This window comes from Bison bison, unplaced genomic scaffold (genome assembly GCF_000754665.1).
Source record: "Bison bison bison isolate TAMUID 2011002044 unplaced genomic scaffold, Bison_UMD1.0 scf7180017864198, whole genome shotgun sequence".
Taxonomy (NCBI): Eukaryota; Metazoa; Chordata; class Mammalia; order Artiodactyla; family Bovidae; genus Bison; species Bison bison.
In genome coordinates, this window is record NW_011494770.1 from 6,417,288 (window position 1) to 6,437,440 (window position 20,153).

Consider the following 20,153-nt stretch of genomic DNA (forward strand, 5'->3'; position numbering starts at 1 on the left):
TATTTATAAAAAAAAGAGGTATGCATTGCTGACCTACAAAATAGTATAAATGGCAGGCATCACTTTGACTTACCATTCCAAGATAAGATGCACTGTGTGTGTATGCGTGTGTGCTAAGTCACTCAATCCTGTCTCTGACTCTTTGTGATCCTATGGAATGTGGCCCACCAGGTTCCTTCGTCCTTGGAATTCTCCAGGCAAGAATACTGTAGTGGGTTGCCATGCCCTCCTCCAGGAGATCTTCTTGACCCAGGGGTCAAACGTTCATCTCCTGGGCTCTTGCATTATAGGTGAATTCTTTACCACTGAGGCAATGGGGAAGCCTAAAGGGGATTATTTAATCTCAAAAATAAGGTAATGATTAAAGTGAAGACGTGATTGTCCTTTGTATATTCTGACATATGTAGCTCAAGTTCTATATTCAGAATCTGTCAATATTTAACTTATAATTGAAAGTAACTATATCAGATTGGCTTTAGGCTACAGTGAGTTTCGTTGTCATAGCAAGTAAACTTTGTGGTTGTAGCTGACAAATTCATTAAGCATCACAGTGCAAATGTAACCACCAAAAGTTAACATAATTTTAAACTGGAAATAGAAGTGTAGCTCTGGACAGCAAAAGCTAGATTTGATATTTAAAAAGAAGGATTGGAGTCCTGATCATACAGCTGGAGTATCTTAAAGTGGTGTGTATTCTAAGATGAGTGGGAAGAAGAGAAATTATGATAAGTCTCCTATATATGAACCTTCAAGTTGTGAACTTTTAAAGATGCGAACATGAAGCTTACTAATGAAGACCTGTTGGAACGGGAGACCCAGAGAAGGGACAAAGAGAGACTAGAGGAAGAAGGAGCAACTGAAGAATCAGAGATTCATGGTGCAGAAAATGGCAAGGGGATTTTTTTTATTTGAGGAGGCATTGTTAGTTTTTGAGACATAGGACCAAAATGTAGAATGATACAGGAAGGTTGCAGCAGCCATTCAGAATGCAATCCAATGATACTGTGTCATCTATGATGAGAAAAAAAGCTGCTACCCAGGGCTTTCCTGGTGGCTCAGACTGTAAAGAATCTGCCTGCAAAGTGAGAGACCTGAGTTCGATACCTGGGTTGGGAAGATCCCCTGGAAGAGGGCATGACAACCCTCTCCAGTATTCTTGCCTGGAGAGTCCCCATGGACAGAGGAGCCTGGTGGGCTATAGTCCCTAGGGGTGGCAAAGAGTTGGATACAACTGAGCGACTAAGCACAGCATAGCACCCAGACATCACTGGATCATTTGTTCCAAGAGAGTAGATAGATTTGAATTCAGCAAGGAACCAGAACCCATACTAGCAAAGTCAGGGGTGAGTAATATTACAGCTTGCCGCCCATCTTCTATTGCTGACAGTCCTTCAGCTCTACCATCTCCCACCCCACTCCCTCCTCCAGTCAATAACTCTTCTTGCCTGTTCACTTGATGCCAGCCTGTGTGTGCCAGCTGTTGCAGTACTACTGTATTTTTCAAAGTACTGTACTGTGAGATAAAAAAGAAACACTTTTTATTTTTTTGTGTTTGCTTTTTTATATATTATTTGTGAGAAAAATGCATGTATTAAAGTCTCTCAGTCGTGTCTGACTCTTTCTGACTCTTTGGACTCTGTACAGTCCATGGAATTCTCCAGGCAAGAATACTGGAGTGGGTAGCCTTTCCCTTCTCCAGGGGATCTTCCCAACCCAGGGAACAAACCCCGGTCTCCTGCATTGTGGCGGTTTCTTTACCAGTTGAGTCACAAGGGAAGCCCCGTGAAAAAGTATTATAAACCTATTATAGTACAGTACTATATAGCCGATTGTGTTAGTTGAGTACCTAGGCCAACTTTGTTGGATTTGCGAACAAATTGGACTTACGAATGAACTCTCAAAATGGAACTTGTTCATATGTAGGGGACCTACTATCTATCATACAAGGAATAAAGAAAGTGAGAGTATCCAGTTTAGAGAAGAGAGAACTCTTGAGAGATTTGATAGTCTTTCCTAGGATCTAGAAGGCTATCATGGAAATAGCAGAAACATAGACCTGCTTCCACACATAGAAATGTTCAGAAATGAAATAGTTACAAAGAAATCAGATTCCTGTAATAGGGGTGTTCACACAAGGCCATTTGATGGAGACGTTGTGAAGTGGTTTTTAAATCTGACTCAAGACCTATTTGAGAGTCATGAAGTGAAAGCTTAGTAGATAATTATAGCATTTTTTCTCTTAACAGAGAATAAATAAGAAATATTCATGTTCTCAGCCTGCAGGAAAGCTTATTATTTCATAAAACTTTTGTTACAAAAACACACCACACACACACATGCATGCACATGAATTGTGTTCTAGGTTTCAGTTTAAAATAATTTCTTCTTGTGAATTGCAGTCCAAAAAATAAAGCGTGAAAGTCAGCATTCTAGTTGTCATCTTCCTAATTCCCAGAAGAAAATCAGAAACCAGACACATCTGAGCTGATATCCCAGTCACAAATCTTTCATTTAACCTCTTTATGACTAAGTTCCCCATTTGAAAAAGTGGAGAAAATCATGACAGCTACCTCTGGAGTTTATACACACACACACACACACACACATAATATTTTTAAAAGATATATCTAAGTGCTTAATGCTTTTTAAGGATTAGGTCATCACTTCTGCACTTCTTTGAAATGACTTTGAAGAAAATCAGAGGTTATTAGGAATTTCCTGGCGGTCCTAAAGTGGTTAGGACTTGCCACTCTCACTGTTGGGGCCCAGGTTTGATACTTGGTGTGGGAACTAAAATCCTGCAAGCCACCTGTCATGGCCAGAAAAGAAAAAGAAAGCAGGAAAGAAAGGAGGAAAAGACAATCAGGGGTTCTTGAGGGGTTTTAAAGACTCATTCCTTGTTTTCTTCCGTCACTGACCCTGACATGTACAGACAGGTGGCCTTGATAAGATAAATAAATTAGGACAGTGTCCCTGGGAACTGGTTGCAGGGGTGGGGAAGGGTAACAGAGCGTGTGTTCAGCAATTTAATACAATAACATGATTCATTCCCAGACACCCAGATGTAGCTCTCCGGGATTCTGCGATGATTTTGGAGGGAAAAGGACCCCTTCCATTTTTTTTCAATGGCTCTTTTGCAACTGTTAACTTTGGCTGTTGGTGTCTCCCCAGCTGGGACATTCATGTTATCAGAGAATTGGCCCCTCGTGTGTAAGCCCCATTGTGTGACCAAGGCTGCTGTGTGGGTTCTGTACCATTGGTGTTTATTGCTGTTTGGGTAACAGGAAGAAACCTGGTACTTTTGTACTGTTCAAACACTCATCCTATTCATGGCCACTGTTTATGCCAAAAGAAAATGTTCTCACAGAGAGACCAATAATTTAGAAAATATTTGAACGGGAGGTTGAATAGTTTCTATTAGAGTCTTTATTAGTGATCTTGATTTCTGAATACAATGGGACTCTGTTAGAAAATGTTCTCTACCATGGATTTGGTTTATTGCAAGCCAAATCTTATTCCCCATATACAGAATAAAATCTCTATTGCCACAAGACAAAAAGCTTGTAATATGGGTGATTCTTATTCCCAACTTCTGGGACAATAGGAAGATTTGTAATCAAATAATATATATTTATATTATATATATTTATATATATTTGCATTGATATATAAATATTTATATATATTTAAATTATATTTATATATTTATATTAATATATAAATGTTTATATATCAATGTAAATGTATATAAATATATATAATATAAATATATATTATTTGATTACAAGTACTCTCTTGCCTGGAAAATCCCATGGACAGAGGAGCCTGGTAGGCTGCAGTCCACGGGGTCGCTAAGAGTCAGACACGACTGAGCGACTTCACTTTCACTTTTCACTTTCATGCATTGGAGAAGGAAATGGCAACCCACTCCAGTGCTGTTGCCTGGAGAATCCCAGGGATGGGGGAGCCTGGTGGGCTGCCGTCTATGGGGTCACACAGAGTTGGACACGACTGAAGTGACTTAGCAGCAGCAGCATATTAATATTTAATGTAATATAACTAGATTACAAATCTTCCTATTGTCCCAGAAGTTGGGGATAAGTATATATATCACTCATTGGGAATAAGAATATATATATATATATAGCACTCATTGTAGAAAATGAACAAACTACATAAAACGTGAGATGTCATTGCAGATGTTTTAGAAAGTACAAAGGTGGTACTATTCATTATCCTTAACATTTAGAAACTTTCCAAGTTAGGATACTGAATTGGGTAGATATGAAAGAGATTTAGACTCTTAGGAATATCTGAAAGTTTGTTAGCTGGTGACTTGTCTCTATTACTTTTCATTAAAGTAGTATAACTGAGGAAGATCCACTTCTTTGAAATGTTATTTATGGGTATACAATAAGCTATAAGTCCTCAAAGTCAAGCATGCTGTATCTCTACAACAACTTTATTTATCTATAAATTAATGTCTAGAGGTTTGTACCTCTTAATCACTTATTTCACCTCTTATTTCACTCTTCCGCAACTCCTATCTTAGCAACCACTAGTTTGTTTTCTCTATGACTTTTTCTGTTTGGAGCTTATTGTTTGGTTTTTCTTGGATTCTGCATATAATTAAAATCCTATGCTATTTGTCTTTCTCTGTCTGACTTATTTCACTTGTCTAAGTCCAGCCATGTTGTTGCAAATGGCAAGACGTCATTCTTCTTTTAGGGTTGAGTAATACTCCTGTGTGTGTGAGCGGGTGCATGCAAGCACACATGCACATGCGTGTGGCAGAGAGGAAGTGGGATTTCAATGTATCTTACTTTGCTAAAGTAAAATTGGCCATAAATGAGCCTATTTCTTTCTTTCTTTTTTTTGGTGTCAACAAATTTGTTTTAATATATAATATATATATATACATTCACACACACAGTCACAGGCCAGTGTGACAAATACCCTTCTCCACCCAAGAAAGGGTTCCATCATACATCCAGGCTCCTGGAGACTCTCCGGAAGGAGCCCAGGCCTGGCAGTCTTCACAGGTGACACCCAAGGCGGGGAGTGGGGTGGGGGGCACTTTTATTAGACAAGTGGGAAAGGATGGGGTGCACCTTAGGGTGTACTGTCGAGCACCTCACACAGGCCCAGAACTCTGCTGCACCCTCTTCAACAGCTCCTCATCCTGCATAGACAACTCTGTCAACTTCTTGCCCATGCACTCATGGATGTCCAGGTACTTGGAGGCATACGGGTCCAGGCACACGGACTCGCCCTTGGACAGCTCTGCTTCCTTGTAGTGGGGAGGCATGCACTTCCGGTGGTAGGCACTGGTCATTCTGTTGTACATGTCGGCCATCTCTACTCCAGCTCTGCGGCCAGCTAGGCCCTGAGTGGGTCCATCTCAGCACTGCGCCCTGGAAGAGATCTCCTGCAGGCCTCCTAGCTCCGCGCACAGCCGGGGCAGGGCGGAAGCACGTGGGGTGCGGCCGGAGGGAAGTCCCGCCAAATGAGCCTATTTCTATAAAAAGCAATAAATACTTCGGACCCCCTGAATTCCTTTATACCTTCTCTATTCAGAAGATGTAGTCATCCTTTTAATGGGCAGTACTTCTTAGAAGGGGTTCTTCAGACTGACTAATGGATGGCTGCTTGACATATCCAGAGATACATGTTAATAACTTTAGTCCTGCTTTTGACATGAATTAATCATTTCCCCGCTTGAGGTTCTCTTTCACACAGTTAACTTCTCTCTACCCAGTTCTGATAAGGGTTTTTGTAGTGGTCATTATCTCAGATTGGGGCAGATTTTCTCTGAGATAGCGTGCCTCTCTGAGGTGATCTAAAGGGAAATCAAAAAGTTTGAAAAGTAATATTCTCATGTGAAAAAGGAAAGAGGGAGACAGAATTAGATGATCAGAAAAGCTTTACTTTGCAGTGCTGAAAAATTCGTGCTTACTCAGTGGCTTTGGGACTCATACAAAGTATGTTTCACCCCTCCATTATTCAATGGTCTCTCAAATGAAACCCACCAAAGCAGATTTCATTGCAGTTAACTACTTCCAGAATATATATAAACAATCATAGAAGAATTCTGAGAAGTGTATTGGGAATCGAATAAAAACATCTGAATTTATCAGTATATTTTGATAAGAATTTTTATTTAATATTTATCCCTTTAAAGTTCAGGAGGATGTAGGGCAAGCTAAGAACTGCACCCCATAAACCACAAGCCAGTCTATTTTTCAAGAGTATAAAGAAAAGCTGCTGCTGCTGCTAAGTCGCTTCAGTCGTATCTGACAAAGAAAAGCAGATATATATAAATATTCTGAAACAGATGAAATAAAAATGAGGCTAATGACTCAACATTTTTGATACTTAACAGTGGGTTGACTTAGTTTTAGTTCCAGGCACGGGCAAAGGTTCAAATTGGAACTCATTTTATTCAAACTGGTTTTCCCACCATCTTTAGTTACATCGTGACTGAACTCCCACCACCCTGCCTCAAATACCAAACATTTTGCCAATACTTTTACTGGATTAAAGAAAGAGCTGAAGTAAACATGTTATGATATCCCCAAAGAACACGTATCTTTTTTTCACTAGTTCCCTGTATTTTCTAGAGTCTTTCACTAATGTGAGACTGAACTCAAACAAGACCACATCTTTGCCGCCAGCTATTTTTGTAGAGAAATCATCTGTAAAGGACAGACACACTCAGTTCATTGCCCAGCCAACTTCCAACTAAGTCCAAACCCATTTAGCTGCAAATCCAATATCATTATTTTGTACAAAATGTCTAGCCACTTTCCTTTAGACTACAATCCTTAAACTTTGTGCAATCCAAGGAAAGCCTGTTTATCTGTCATGTAAAGGAAGAAGTGGCTTCATCTTGTCTGAGAACCCTAAGATATCCTATAAAACCTTCTAGATCTACCACACAGTGATGCTCATAGATTAAAGCCATGAACTTTTCTTCCTCTCACAGTAATATTTTAAGGTTTATGGAAACCATATAAAGCAAACTAGATTTGTTCCCATAATCTCAGACCTCTGGGCTTAGTTACTGATTTGCAAAAACCCACTTACACAGGAAAACTTAAAATGTGCCTGTTACCAAAATACTTTGGAGAATATTAATTTTTGCCTCAAGAGTGTCTTAAAATTACCTCATTCCCCACCACTGTTACCCATTTCTATCCTAGTGTGAACTGTTTCTTCACAGTGGAAGGACTTATATTCTTTTTTCCATCTCTTTTGTGTAGCATCAATTGACTCAAACCAACCATGGTTCTTTAAAAAAAAAAAAAAATGAGATACAGTTGATTTACAATGTTTCAAGTGTACAGCAAAGTGATTCAGTTATAGGTATATTTAATTACTCATACATATATTCTTTTCAGACTCTTTTCCATTATAGGTTATTATAAGATATTGAATATAGTTCCCTGTGCTATACAGTAAGTACTTGTTGTTTATCTATTTTATATATAGTAGTGTGTATCTATTAATACCAAACTTGTAGTTTATCCCTGCCCCCAACCTTTTTCTCTTTGGTAATCATAAGTTTGTTTTCTATGTCTATGAGTCTGTTTCTGTTTTGTAATTAAGTTCATTTGTATTATTTTATTGGATTCCACATGTAAGTAATTTCATATATTTGTCTTTGTCTGATATTCTTTGCTTATTGTAATAATCTCTAAGTCCATCCATGTGACTGCAAATAGCGTTATTCTATTTTTTATGGTCAAGTACTATTCCATTGTATATATGTATACGTGTGGGTACCACATCTTCTTTATCCATTCATCTGTTGATGGACATTTAGTTTGCTTCCATGTCTTGACTATTGTAAATAGTGCTGAAATGAACACTGAGCTGCATGTATCTTTGAATTACAGTCCTTTTCCATATATACACCCAGGAGTGGGATTGATGGGTCATATAGTAACTCTATTTTTAGTTTTTTAAGGGAACCTCCATACCCATGGTTCTTTTTCCCCTCAACTGTGGCTTAGGTCCCCAAGGATGCCATCAAAGAGTTACTCTAAAGGTTTCCACATTTGAGTTGTTCTCAGGCAAGAGTCTCAGGCTAAAGGTAAAGGACCCAGGAACAAAGAGATCCCAGGATGGCTGGTGTGCTTGACTGAAAAGAAGGAATCCTACTTTGTGCCAGAAATTACTGTTTATGCTTGGAACACAATAAGTGCTATGGTAAGTTATTAGCAATGCATTTCAGTTAAGACCAAAGGCCTGGTCATAACTACCAAAAAAATCACAGAGATTTGTAAAAAGAGCATGTAATACTTTGGATAATTCTGATAGTTTATTATACTATTCCAAATAAAATTAATCTGTAAAGCAAACATGACACACAGGATTCAATCAGTGATCAGTTATAATTATTTGCTGTGTGTGGTCTTGGAATGTAAGAAATAGGGTTCTGCCAGTAGCATGTCATTTCCTGCCCAGTTATGCCCAGAAGGCCAAGTGGGTTTATGTGTTCATAGAAGAGTATGAGTTTGGTCTGATAATGAGCTTTAGTTTAGGATTGGCAATCAATTACGTAAAGCTGTTCCCTTCTAAATAAGCATCCTGGAGATTATTACATTACTTAAAAGTGAAGTGCTGTAATATGCTAATTTCACAGTATTGAATCCTGCCAAAAGTTGGAGAGGTTGTACAGTGTTCCCATTGGGCTGTTTAAGCCTAGAGCTTGTCAGCTTCAGTCCTTATCTGTATCATGACCACAGTGTTACATAGGTACTAGTTGTCTTTGTAGTCAAGATACAGAGATATACCTTGCATTAAGATAAAATATCAGAGAAGATATCATGGAAGGGTTTTTTATATATATATGAAGGTAAGGGTGAGTGGGAGGTAGACTGGGAGGATGGGAGGGTTCCTTAGTCATGTCAATTCACACTTTAAATACATAAGAAAATCATCTGAAAAATACTCTGATCATTGCTTTAATTAGTCCCTGGTTCAGAAGTATCTGTTCTGAGACTAAGCATTTGCTGTGGACCACTTACATGGCAATCAGAGTGATAAAACCATCATGTGTATCAATCAATCACATTATCTTCAGTATATTTTTTTGCTGATCAGATTGTGAAAAGTCATATTTATTCAAAGAAGTAATTCAGACAAAAGGAAATATAACCAAAATGATATAATGTGAGTGAACTTCAAGGAAATATTAGAGCTATCCTATTGACATTTTCATAAAAGGGACAAAGAGAGACTGTGTTACACTTGAAATGTCCCAAGAAGAAAAGTATTCTAACAAGAAAAGTCAATGAAAATACTGCAAAGAAAATTCAACAATAGATTACCTAATTAGCTATAAAGAGTATGTTTTAAACACTGCCTTCCTAATCCCCAACACATTTGGTATAGGAATATAATAAACAATCAAGCAGTATAATTATTTAATGAGGTAAAAGCATAAAATAATATAGATAGCAGTTGCCAAAAATCTTCAGTAAATAAAAATCTATTTGAAAGCTTTTGAAACTGATTCCATTGCAGTGCAGAATGATAGAAAAGGAAGGGGTCAATACCAATAATCAGTACTGTTGTACATGGGGAGGTTGAGATAGGCACACTGCATTTTCTCTCCCAGGATAAATGAATCAGAGCAAATGGAATAATTTACCAACAATACAAGTCATTGAAATTCAAGTTGCTGTCAAATCCAGAGAGATTCTTTCCACAGTATCTGCCTGAAAGACTGAAAGCTGAGTTGGTTATTTAAAATGATTTAGCTATTTGACACCAAATATTTAGGAACAGGTGCACAGATAAGAACTAAAAATCTGTCAGTGGACACACAGGAAAGGTGATTCCAAGGCTAATATACCAGCTAATGTATATATTCAGGTTTTCTTATTTTTAGATGACTAAATATAAAAAAAGAATTCTACTTCCTACTTTTCAAGTAGAAGGAAAAAGGAACACAGGAATATGCATCCTGGAGCAAATAAACTTCCTTAGCCCAATCTCAAAAATGACCACAGTCACCATCAAATATAAGGCACACTGTGGTGAAGGAGAAATCAGAGTAGAAAGACACAGCATTTTAAATTAAACAAAAACAAAAGGCTTACTTCTGCAAATCTTGCAAAAATATATGACAACATGAACACATAGCTAGACCTCCCAGAGCCCAGGAAGAGGTGCCCTGAAACGTGTTTCATTAGTTTCACAGTGAATTCACCTGCAGTCTTTGTCCTTTGGATTTTGCCCTTTAAAAGTTCATTTATTTTAGGGTGAGCAATTGTTACATTCTCTCAATTCACTGAGAAAATGAGGAAATAAAGTATGCATGAAAAGTGGGATAGGGTGCTCGCTTCGGCAGCACATATACTAAAATTGGAACAATACAGACAAGATTAGCACGGCCCCTGCGCAAGGATGACAAGCAAATTTGTGAAGCGTTCCATATTTTTTGAGGCCACCATCACCCTAATACCAAAACCTAACAAAGATCCCACAAAAAAGAACACTACAGACCAATATCACTGATGAACATAGATGCAAAAATCCTTAACAAAATTTTAGCAATCAGAATCTAACAACACATTAAAAAGATCATACACCATGACCAAGTGGGCTTTATCCCAGGGATGCAAGGATTCTTCAATATCCGCAAATCAATCAATGTAATACACCACCTTAACAAATTGAAAATAAAAACCATATGATTATCTCAATAGATGCAGAGAAAGCCTTTGACAAAATTCAACATCCATTTATGATAAAAACTCTCCAGAAATCAGGAATAGAAGGAACATACCTCAACATAATAAAAGCTATTTATGACAAACCCACAGCAAACATTATCCTCAATGGTGAAAAATTGAAAGCATTTCCTCTAAAGTCAGGAACAAGACAAGGGTGCCCACTTTCACCATTACTATTCAACATAGTTTTGGAAGTTTTGGCCACAGCAATCAGAGCAGAAAAAGAAATAAAAGGAATCCAAATTGGAAAAGAAGAAGTAAAACTCTCACTATTTGCAGACGACATGATCCTCTACATTGCAAACCCTAAAGACTCCACCAGAAAATTACTAGAACTAATCAATAATTATAGTAAAGTTTCAGGATATAAAATCAACACACAGAAATCCCTTGCATTCCTATACACTAATAATGAGAAAACAGAAAGAGAAATTAAGGAAACAATTCCATTCACCTTTGCAACGGAAAGAATAAAATACTTAGGAATATATCTACCTAAAGAAACTAAAGACCTATATATAGAAAACTATAAAACACTGGTGAAAGAAATCAAAGAGGACACTAATAGATGGAGAAATATACCATGTTCATGGATTGGAAGAATCAATATAGTGAAAATGAGTATACTATCCAAAGCAATTTATAGATTCAATGCAATCCCTATCAAGCTACCAACGGTATTCTTCACAGAGCTAGAACAAATAATTTCACAATTTGTATGGAAATACAAAAAACCTCGAATAGCCAAAGTGATCTTGAGAAAGAAGAATGGAACTGGAGGAATCAACCTACCTGACCTCAGGCTCTACTACAAAGCCACAGTCATCAAGACAGTATGGTACTGGCACAAAGACAGAAATATAGATCAATGGAACAAAATAGAAAGCCCAGAGATAAGTCCACGCACATATGGACACCTTATCTTTGACAAAGGAGGCAAGAATATACAATGGATTAAAGACAATCTCTTTAACAAGTGGTGCTGGGAAAACTGGTCAACCACTTGTAAAAGAATGAAACTAGAACACTTTCTAACACCATACACAAAAAATAAACTCAAAATGGATAAAGATCTAAACGTAAGACCAGAAACTATAAAACTCCTAGAGGAGAACATAGGCAAAACACTCTCTGACATACATCACAGCAGGATCCTCTATGACCCACCTCCCAGAATATTGGAAATAAAAGCAAAAATAAACAAATGGGACTTAATTAAACTTAAAAGCTTCTGCACAACAAAGGAAACTATAAGCAAGGTGAAAAGACAGCCTTCAGAATGGGAGAAAATAATAGCAAATGAAGCAACTGACAAGCAACTAATCTCAAAAATATACAAGCAACTCCTACAGCTCAATTCCAGAAAAATAAATGACCCAGTCAAAAAAATGGGCCAAAGAACTAAATAGACATTTCTCCAAAGAAGACATACAGATGGCTAACAAACACATGAAAAGATGCTCAACATCACTCATTATCAGAGAAATGCAAATCAAAACCACTATGAGGTACCATTTCACACCAGTCAGAATGGCTGCGATCCAAAAGTCTACAAGCAATAAATACTGGAGAGGGTGCGGAGAAAAGGGAACCCTCTTACACTGTTGGTGGGAATGCAAACTAGTACAGCCACTATGGAGAACAGTGTGGAGATTCCTTAAAAAACTGGAAATAGAACTGCCTTATGATCCAGCAATCCCACTGCTGGGCATACACACTGAGGAAACCAGAAGGGAAAGAGACACGTGTACCCCAATGTTCATCTCAGCACTGTTTATAATAGCCAGGACATGGAAGCAACCTAGATGTCCATCAGCAGATGAATGGATAAGAAAGCAGTGGTACATATACACAATGGAGTATTACTCAGCCATTAAAAAGAATACATTTGAATCAGTTCTAATAAGGTGAATGAAACTGGAGCCTATTATACAGAGTGAAGTAAGCCAGAAAGAAGAACACCAATACAGTATACTAACGCATATTTATGGAATTTAGAAAGATGATAACAATAACCTTGTATACAAGACAGCAAAAGAGACAACGATGTATAGAACAGTCTTTTGGACTCTGTGGGAGAGGGAGAGGGTGGGATGATTTGGGAGAATGGCATTGAAATACGTATAATATATATAGAATGAGTTGCCAGTCCAGGTTCGATGCACGATACTGGATGCTTGGGGCTGGTGCACTGGGACGACTCAGAGGGATGGTATGGGAAGGGAGGAGGGAGGAGGGTTCAGGATGGGGAACACATGTATTACTGTGGCAGATTCATTTCGATGTTTGGCAAAACAAATACAATATTGTAAAGTTTAAAAATAAAATAAATTTAAAAAAAAAAGTTGGATAGGGATGAAAGATAGTTAAACTTTCATAATCCACAATATGAAATTAATGAAAATATCTGAAATTGAAAAAATCAAGAAAAAGCAGCATAAACATACTACTTTTTTAAATGGAGGGAAATAAGCTATAAGAAAGTTGGAAATGGTTGTCACAGGGATAGAGTAAATGATAAAGAACGGGACATAGAACTATTTTTTGTGAGAAGCCTTGTCCAATATTTAAATATAAAATTAAAAATATTTAAACATACTTAAATGGATCCCAAATAAAGGCAATGCCAAAGAATGCTCAAACCACCACACAATTGCACTCATCTCACACTCTAGTAAAGTAATGCTCAAAATTCTCCAAGCCAGGCTTCAGCAGTACATGAACCGTGAACTTCCAGATGTTCAAGCTGGTTTTAGAAAAGGCAGAGGAACCAGAGATCAAATTGCCAACATCTGCTGGATCATTGAAAAAGCAAGAGAGTTCAAGAAAAACCTCTATTTCTGTTTTATTGACTATGCCAAAGCCTTTGACTGTGTGGATCACAATAAACTGTGGGAAATTCTGAAAGAGATGGGAATACCAGAACACCTGACCGGCCTCTTGAGAAACCTATATACAGGTCAGGAAGCAACAGTTAGAACTGGACATGGAACAACAGACTGGTTCCAAATAGTAAAAAGGAGTACAAGGCTGCGTATTGTCACCCTGCTTATTTAACTTCTCTGCAGAGTACATCATGAGAAACACTGCACTGGAAGAAACACAAGCTGGAATCAAGATTGCCAGGAGAAATATCAATAACCTCAGATACACAGATGACACCACCCTTATGGCAAAAAGTGAAGACGAACTAAAAACTCTCTTGATGAAAGTGAAAGAGGAGAGTGAAAAAGTTGGCTTAAAGCTCAACATTCAGAAAACTAAGATCATGGCATCTGATCCCATCACTTCATGGGAAATAGATGGGGAAACAGTGGAAACAGTGTCAGACTTTATTTTTCTGGGCTCCAAAATCAGTGCAGATGGTGATTGCAGCCATGAAATTAAAAGACACTTACTCCTTGGAAGGAAAGTTATGACCAACCTAGATAGCATATTGAAAAGCAGAGACATTACTTTGCCAACAAAGGTCCATCTAGTCAAGGCTATGGTTTTTCCAGTGGTCATGTATAGATGTGAGAAGTGGACTGTGAAGAAAGCTGAGCACCAAAGACTTGTTGTTTTTGAACTGTGGTGTTGGAGAAGACTCTTGAGAGTCCCTTGGACTGCAAGGAGATCCAACCAGTCCATCCTAAAGGAGACCAATCCTGGGTGTTCATTGGAAGGACTGATGTTGAAGCTGAAACTCCAATACTTTGGCCACCTCATGCAAAGAGTTGACTCATTGGAAAAGACTCTGATTCTGGGAGGGATTGGGGGCAGGAGGAGAAGGGGACGACAGAGGATGAGATGGCTGGATGGCATCATCGACTCGATGAACATGAGTTTGGGTGGACTCCGGGAGTTGGTGATGGACAGGGAGGCCTGGCGTGCTGCAATTCATGGGGTCGCAAAGAGTCGGACACGACTGAGCGACTGAACTGAACTGAAATGGTATCTTACAATGCATTTTGTTCTTCACCTTGTCTTTTCACTTACTATACCTTGAAGTTTTTTTTTTAAAGCAGTACAGATAAAATGTACGTTTCTTAATGACTGTCTAATCAGCTATTTTATTGATAAAATGTAACTTATTTAACCAAGCTGATACTGATGCACATTCAGCTTGGTGTCAGATTTTTAAAATTATAGATCCTTAGTGGCAAATCTTTCATGGCATGTTTTTATTTGTATATGTTTAGGATAAATAGCTAGTAGTGCATTTTTAAAAGATTGTTGGAAAAGGGTTTTATGTTTTGCATTTTTTAAAAATATACTTTTTATTTTGGACTAGTTTTTTAAAAATAAAAATGTGGAGGTAGTATAGACAATTCTTGTATACTACACAACTCATATTGCACATTAACATCTTACATTAGTGTGGTCTATTTTATATTAATGAACCAATATTGATAAATTAAAATTAGCTAAAGTGCAAACGTTATTCAGACTTCTGTAGTTTTTAACTAATGTCTTTTTTCTATTTCAAGACATATGTTTTTTGGTGTTTATCTTGCTTTTTTTGTTGTTGTTTGTTTGTTTGTTTTATCAGTTGCTGGTCTGTGGCTTGGCATTAGTCATTAATTTTGGAAAATCCTTCTCCATTATTATTTCAAATATTTCTTCCCGTATATCCTCTTTTTCTTCACCTTCTGATATTTTAATTACATGTATATTACATTTTTAAAAAATTATACTACATTTGTTGGATGTTATATTCTGTTGTTTTTTTTTCTCTTTTTGTGTCTTTGCATTTCAGTTGGGAAGTTTCTGTTGACCTAACATTAAGCTAATTGATTCTTTCCTCAGCCATTTCCAGTCAGCTAATAAGCTTCTCAAAATTATTCTTTATTTCATAACACAATGGTTTTGTTTTAGTGTTTAATTTTTATTCTTTCTTAGAATTTACATCTCCCCACTTGCATTACCCATCTCTTCTTGCATGACAGATCCTTTCAACATCTGTGTTACATCTCAGTCTGATTCTGATGTTTGCTTTGTCTCTCCAGAGCATGTTTTTTCCTGCATTTGGCTTGCCTTATAATTTTTTGTTGAGAGCCAGACATGTCATATTGGGCAAATAAATATGTTGGCCCCTAGTGTGAGGTTTTATGTTGATTTGCTAGGCAGTTGGGCTGTGTTTCATGTTTGAAGTAGCAGTCGATGCTAGTGACTTTGAATTTCTCTGGTCTTCTTGTTTTTGACTTTACTCTTGAGTGATGGCTCTCCCCAGATGCTCTGCACTCAGAGAGAGTTTGCAGATTTCAGTTCTAACTCTGCAACTCCCAGCACTTTCTCTCTCTCAGGCTAGGTCACACTCAGCCTCCAGCAATGTGTCAAAATTGTCATGTAAGTGTTTGTGACTTCAGGGACACCTGCTCCTGGTAAGCAAATGTGACTCTCTATTCTGTGACCTCAGTTCTCTAATGAGTCCAAGAAAAGTCACTGATTTTCAATTTGTTCAGCTTTATCTCGTTGTAAGAAGTGACCAGTTCCAAGGTCTTTACACATCAAAGCTGAAACTAGAAATCTCCTAGAAGAGGAGATACCTGGATAAATATTGGCAAGTTACCCTCCAAAAAATTTTCACCGATTTATATTTTCATCACTATAACTTAAACTTACTTTTAAATAGTTTGACATCCACACTTGCTAGGATTTGACTTTGAGACTGGGAGACAAACCCTAAGAGGATAGATATTGGAGAAAGTCTTAAAGATAACTTACATCAAAATGCAAATGTATTTTTGCTATGCATTCACACATCTTATTAAATTTTACTGTAGTGGTGGTAGTTGTCTGTTTTGATTTCCAAAGGGACTCATTAGTTTGATCTAAAGAAGGATAAAATGGGGTGAGGTGGATTGTGTTCGAATGTTATTTTAAGAATTTCTCCAGCTATGCTCTTTCTTCATAGGTAATAGGCAAGAACTTTGATTTTGCTAAAAAACTGATTGGTTTGTAGGTATCTGGACTTCCACAAACAAACTGTGTCCCAATATTCTGGAAGTTAGAAATCAAAATTGAAACTTCTAACCTTGGTCTGACTCCAGAAGGGAACAAAGTTCAGCTATTGAATGTATGCAGCTGACTTTTACACAGAAATTAATCTTCAGTAGTTTCAAACCTTTACCTCTTCTTTCCTCTTTTAAAACAGAAATATTCTTCATTAGAATTTCTCTGTTTCCTTGATTATTTGCCAGGAAAATAATGAGCGCTTTTTCCCAATCTATCATTCTGTGTAGAGATGATGAAACAGCGATGAGTTGATTTTTCTCTTTTCCCACGTGAATGTTATTTTTCCATAAATGTTTTTTTCCATAAGTGGAAAATACACTTAAAATCCAGTGAACGCTTTTTCAGTCGGCACATGGCAAAATTCTAACAACTCAATGATTTTGTTTTTCTGTGAAATACAACCTTTCAACCATTATTTTATCTCACTAAATATTTTATTCTGAAATAGGTCATCTCTGGTGTAATGGAGAAAGGATGAAAAGAAAGTTGTGATATTTATCTCAGAATCAAAACAAAGAAAAATTGAGTCAAATAATTTTGAATAATCAAGCCATCTTAACTCAAGCTTAATTTACTCTGAAAGTGAAAGAAGTGAAGCCTGTTTCAAAAGGGCTACTTGGGACTTCCACAGTGGTCGAGTGGTCAAGAATCCACCTTCCAAAGCAGGGGATGCTGGTTCGATCCCTGGTTGGGGAACTAAGACCCCACGTGCCGTGGCAACTAAGCCTATATGCCTCAACTACTGAGATGGCAGGCCACAACGAGAAAGAAGGCCATGCGCTGCAACAAGGAGCGCACACACCTCAGTGAGGGTCCCTGTGTGCTGCAGCTGAGACCTGATGCAGCCAAAAAGGAAACAGCTCTCTAAAGAAGAAAAGCTTTAAAAGTTTTTTAATGAAATGGCTACTTAATTATTGGTAAAAATCACAGTGTCATTTGTTCACTCACTTTAGTGTCATTTGTTCACTCACTTTTAAACAAACATGTTTGCAAATGGTAACTTAATTCTATATTCTAAGGTTCATTGGTTAATTCTATACTCTAGGGAATATCAGAAGGCTTGCCATTCTTATAAACAATAAGTTATGAAAAGGAAATAAAATATGAAATAATGCCAATGTGCTTATTGAATCTTTGTTTTGTTAAGCTCTGTGCTCAGAAGATACTGTCAGCCACAGTGAAATGTGACTTTACAAAATGTTATCACTTAATATCACAAAAAATGAAAAAATAAAACAAGTCACACAAGATGCTGAGATTGTGACAAACTGAAGAAGTTGTTTCCACAGTTATATGATAATGTTACTATAAATAGTGTTGAAAACTGTACTAGTTTTTAAACATAAGTCAGGTCCAACTTCTGACTTACTTCTAACCACAGAGGAATATCTATTTCATAGTTTAATCCATTGCCCATCTGGATCCCAATCCAACTCTTCAGACATTCACTGTCTTTCACTAAAAAAACAACTTTAGGACCTAAACAATTTAAGTAAATATGAATTACATTTTTTAGAAGAGATCATGTGGCCAATAAAAGTAAAATTATCAAAATGAAAGCTTACTATCTGAACATAAGGCTTTTCACTTCCAAATCCCTCTGCTTCTGTTTTAACAGAGTTTCTGAGTGGGAGAATGTACAGAAATCGCCCACTTTACAGCTCACATTCTAAACCAGCAGCCTAGAATTAGAGTTTTATCCATGTATGGAGAGGCACTGATAATTATAATATCTTCTACATTCAGTGATCAGAAATTACCCTCGTTCTATTATTTCTCTTCAAGTCAAAAACAAGTTTCTCAAAAGATTCTCATGCTGCTAAGTTGTGCTTCAGTATTCGTTTATCTCATCAAAATTGTGACACACAAAATTTATGTGTCATTTTTTCTTGTTTTGGACTGAAAATATAATTCCAGAGAATACTCTCAATCCTGAAAACTTGCTTATCATGAGAGAAACAATACCAGGAATGATGGTGCCATTTAGGTCTGTGCATGCTAAGTTGCTTCAGTCATGTCTCTTTGCAACCCCATGGACTGTAGCCTGCCCGACTCCTCTGTCCATGGGATTCTCCAGGCAAGAATACTGAAGTGGGTTGCCATGCCCTCCTCCAGGGGATATTCCTCACCCAGGGATAGAACCCACATCTCCTTCATCTCCTGCATTGTCAGGTGTCTTCTTTACCGCTAGCACCACCTGGGAAGCCCTTAGATTTGTAGTCCTGCCAAATAAACACTAATCCTAAGCTTTTGACATGGAGAAGGCAATGACACCCCACTCCAGTACTCTTGCCTGGAAAATCCCATGGGCGGAGGAGCCTGGTAGGCTGCAGCCCATGGGGTCGCTAAGAGTCGGACACGACTGAGCGACTTCATTTTCACTTTTCACTTTCATGCATTGGAGAAGGAAATGGCAACCCACTCCAGTGTTCTTGCCTGGAGAATCCCAGGGACGGGGGAGCCTGGTGGGCTGCCATCTTTGGGGTTGCACAGAGTCAGACATGACTGAAGTGACTTAGCAGCAGCAGCAAGCTTTTGACAAGAGTCTTATTGATGAGAGTCTAATTGATTTCATGATAGTTTAGGGGCTGAAATTTAGTTTGTGAATTTTTTAGATTGAGATTAACTACTTTCAATAAGCTGTGTGTCCACTCTATCTGTGAGCTAGATCAGAGATTCATTTTATTCTGAATAGACTAGGAACAACAGTAGGAATTAGAAAGAATGGAGAAAGAGAAGTGGGAAATGGGAAATATAGTTGACTTTTTGCTTTTAGAAAATTGGGCATTTCATATTGGTGACCTACTCTCAGATGCAAGAGTGAAAAAGTACTTACACTAGCAATCAACCCCCATGGCAATAAAAATCATGCCAGTGCCATCTCAAGCATGTGTGTAGTAAGCTACCAACTCTTTTTGGAGACCCATTACCTCCTCTCTTTTCTTGATCAATCAACCTACCTACTCACCTTCTCAAAAACATGTGTTATTGTTCAGAACCAATGGTTTGTTTTCTTTGCCCTCTTTTTCCTGATTTTGCCTTTTTAAGCTCTGATAGTAGCATCTTCCAACATTTTGGACCTAAGTAGGTCTATGCTGTGCTGTGTTTAGTCACACAGTCCATGGGATTTCCCAGGCAAAAATACTGGAGAGGGTTGCCATGCCCTCCTCCAGGGGATCTTCTCAACCCAGGGATTGAACCCAGATCTCCTGCACTGCAGGTAGAAAGATGTCTATACAGTTCAGTAATCTGCTGAAAATGTATTATCCCTAGCCTGTGTGATGCTACCAAGTACAGCATCTTCTTATACAATGAATTAGGGTTCAATATAGAATAATGAGTAAGAGCTCAAACCCCAGTGTAAGAAAGCATGGGGTCATGTCCAATCTCCATCACTTTATAGATGTGTGT

General features: G+C 37.8%; 1 pseudogene; it reads right to left on the reverse strand.

Moving 5' to 3' along the window:
• Window positions 1-5,079: 5,079 nt before the first annotated feature.
• LOC104991684 lies at window positions 5,080-5,493 on the reverse strand (annotated as a pseudogene).
• Between the last annotated feature and the right edge of the window lie 14,660 nt (window positions 5,494-20,153).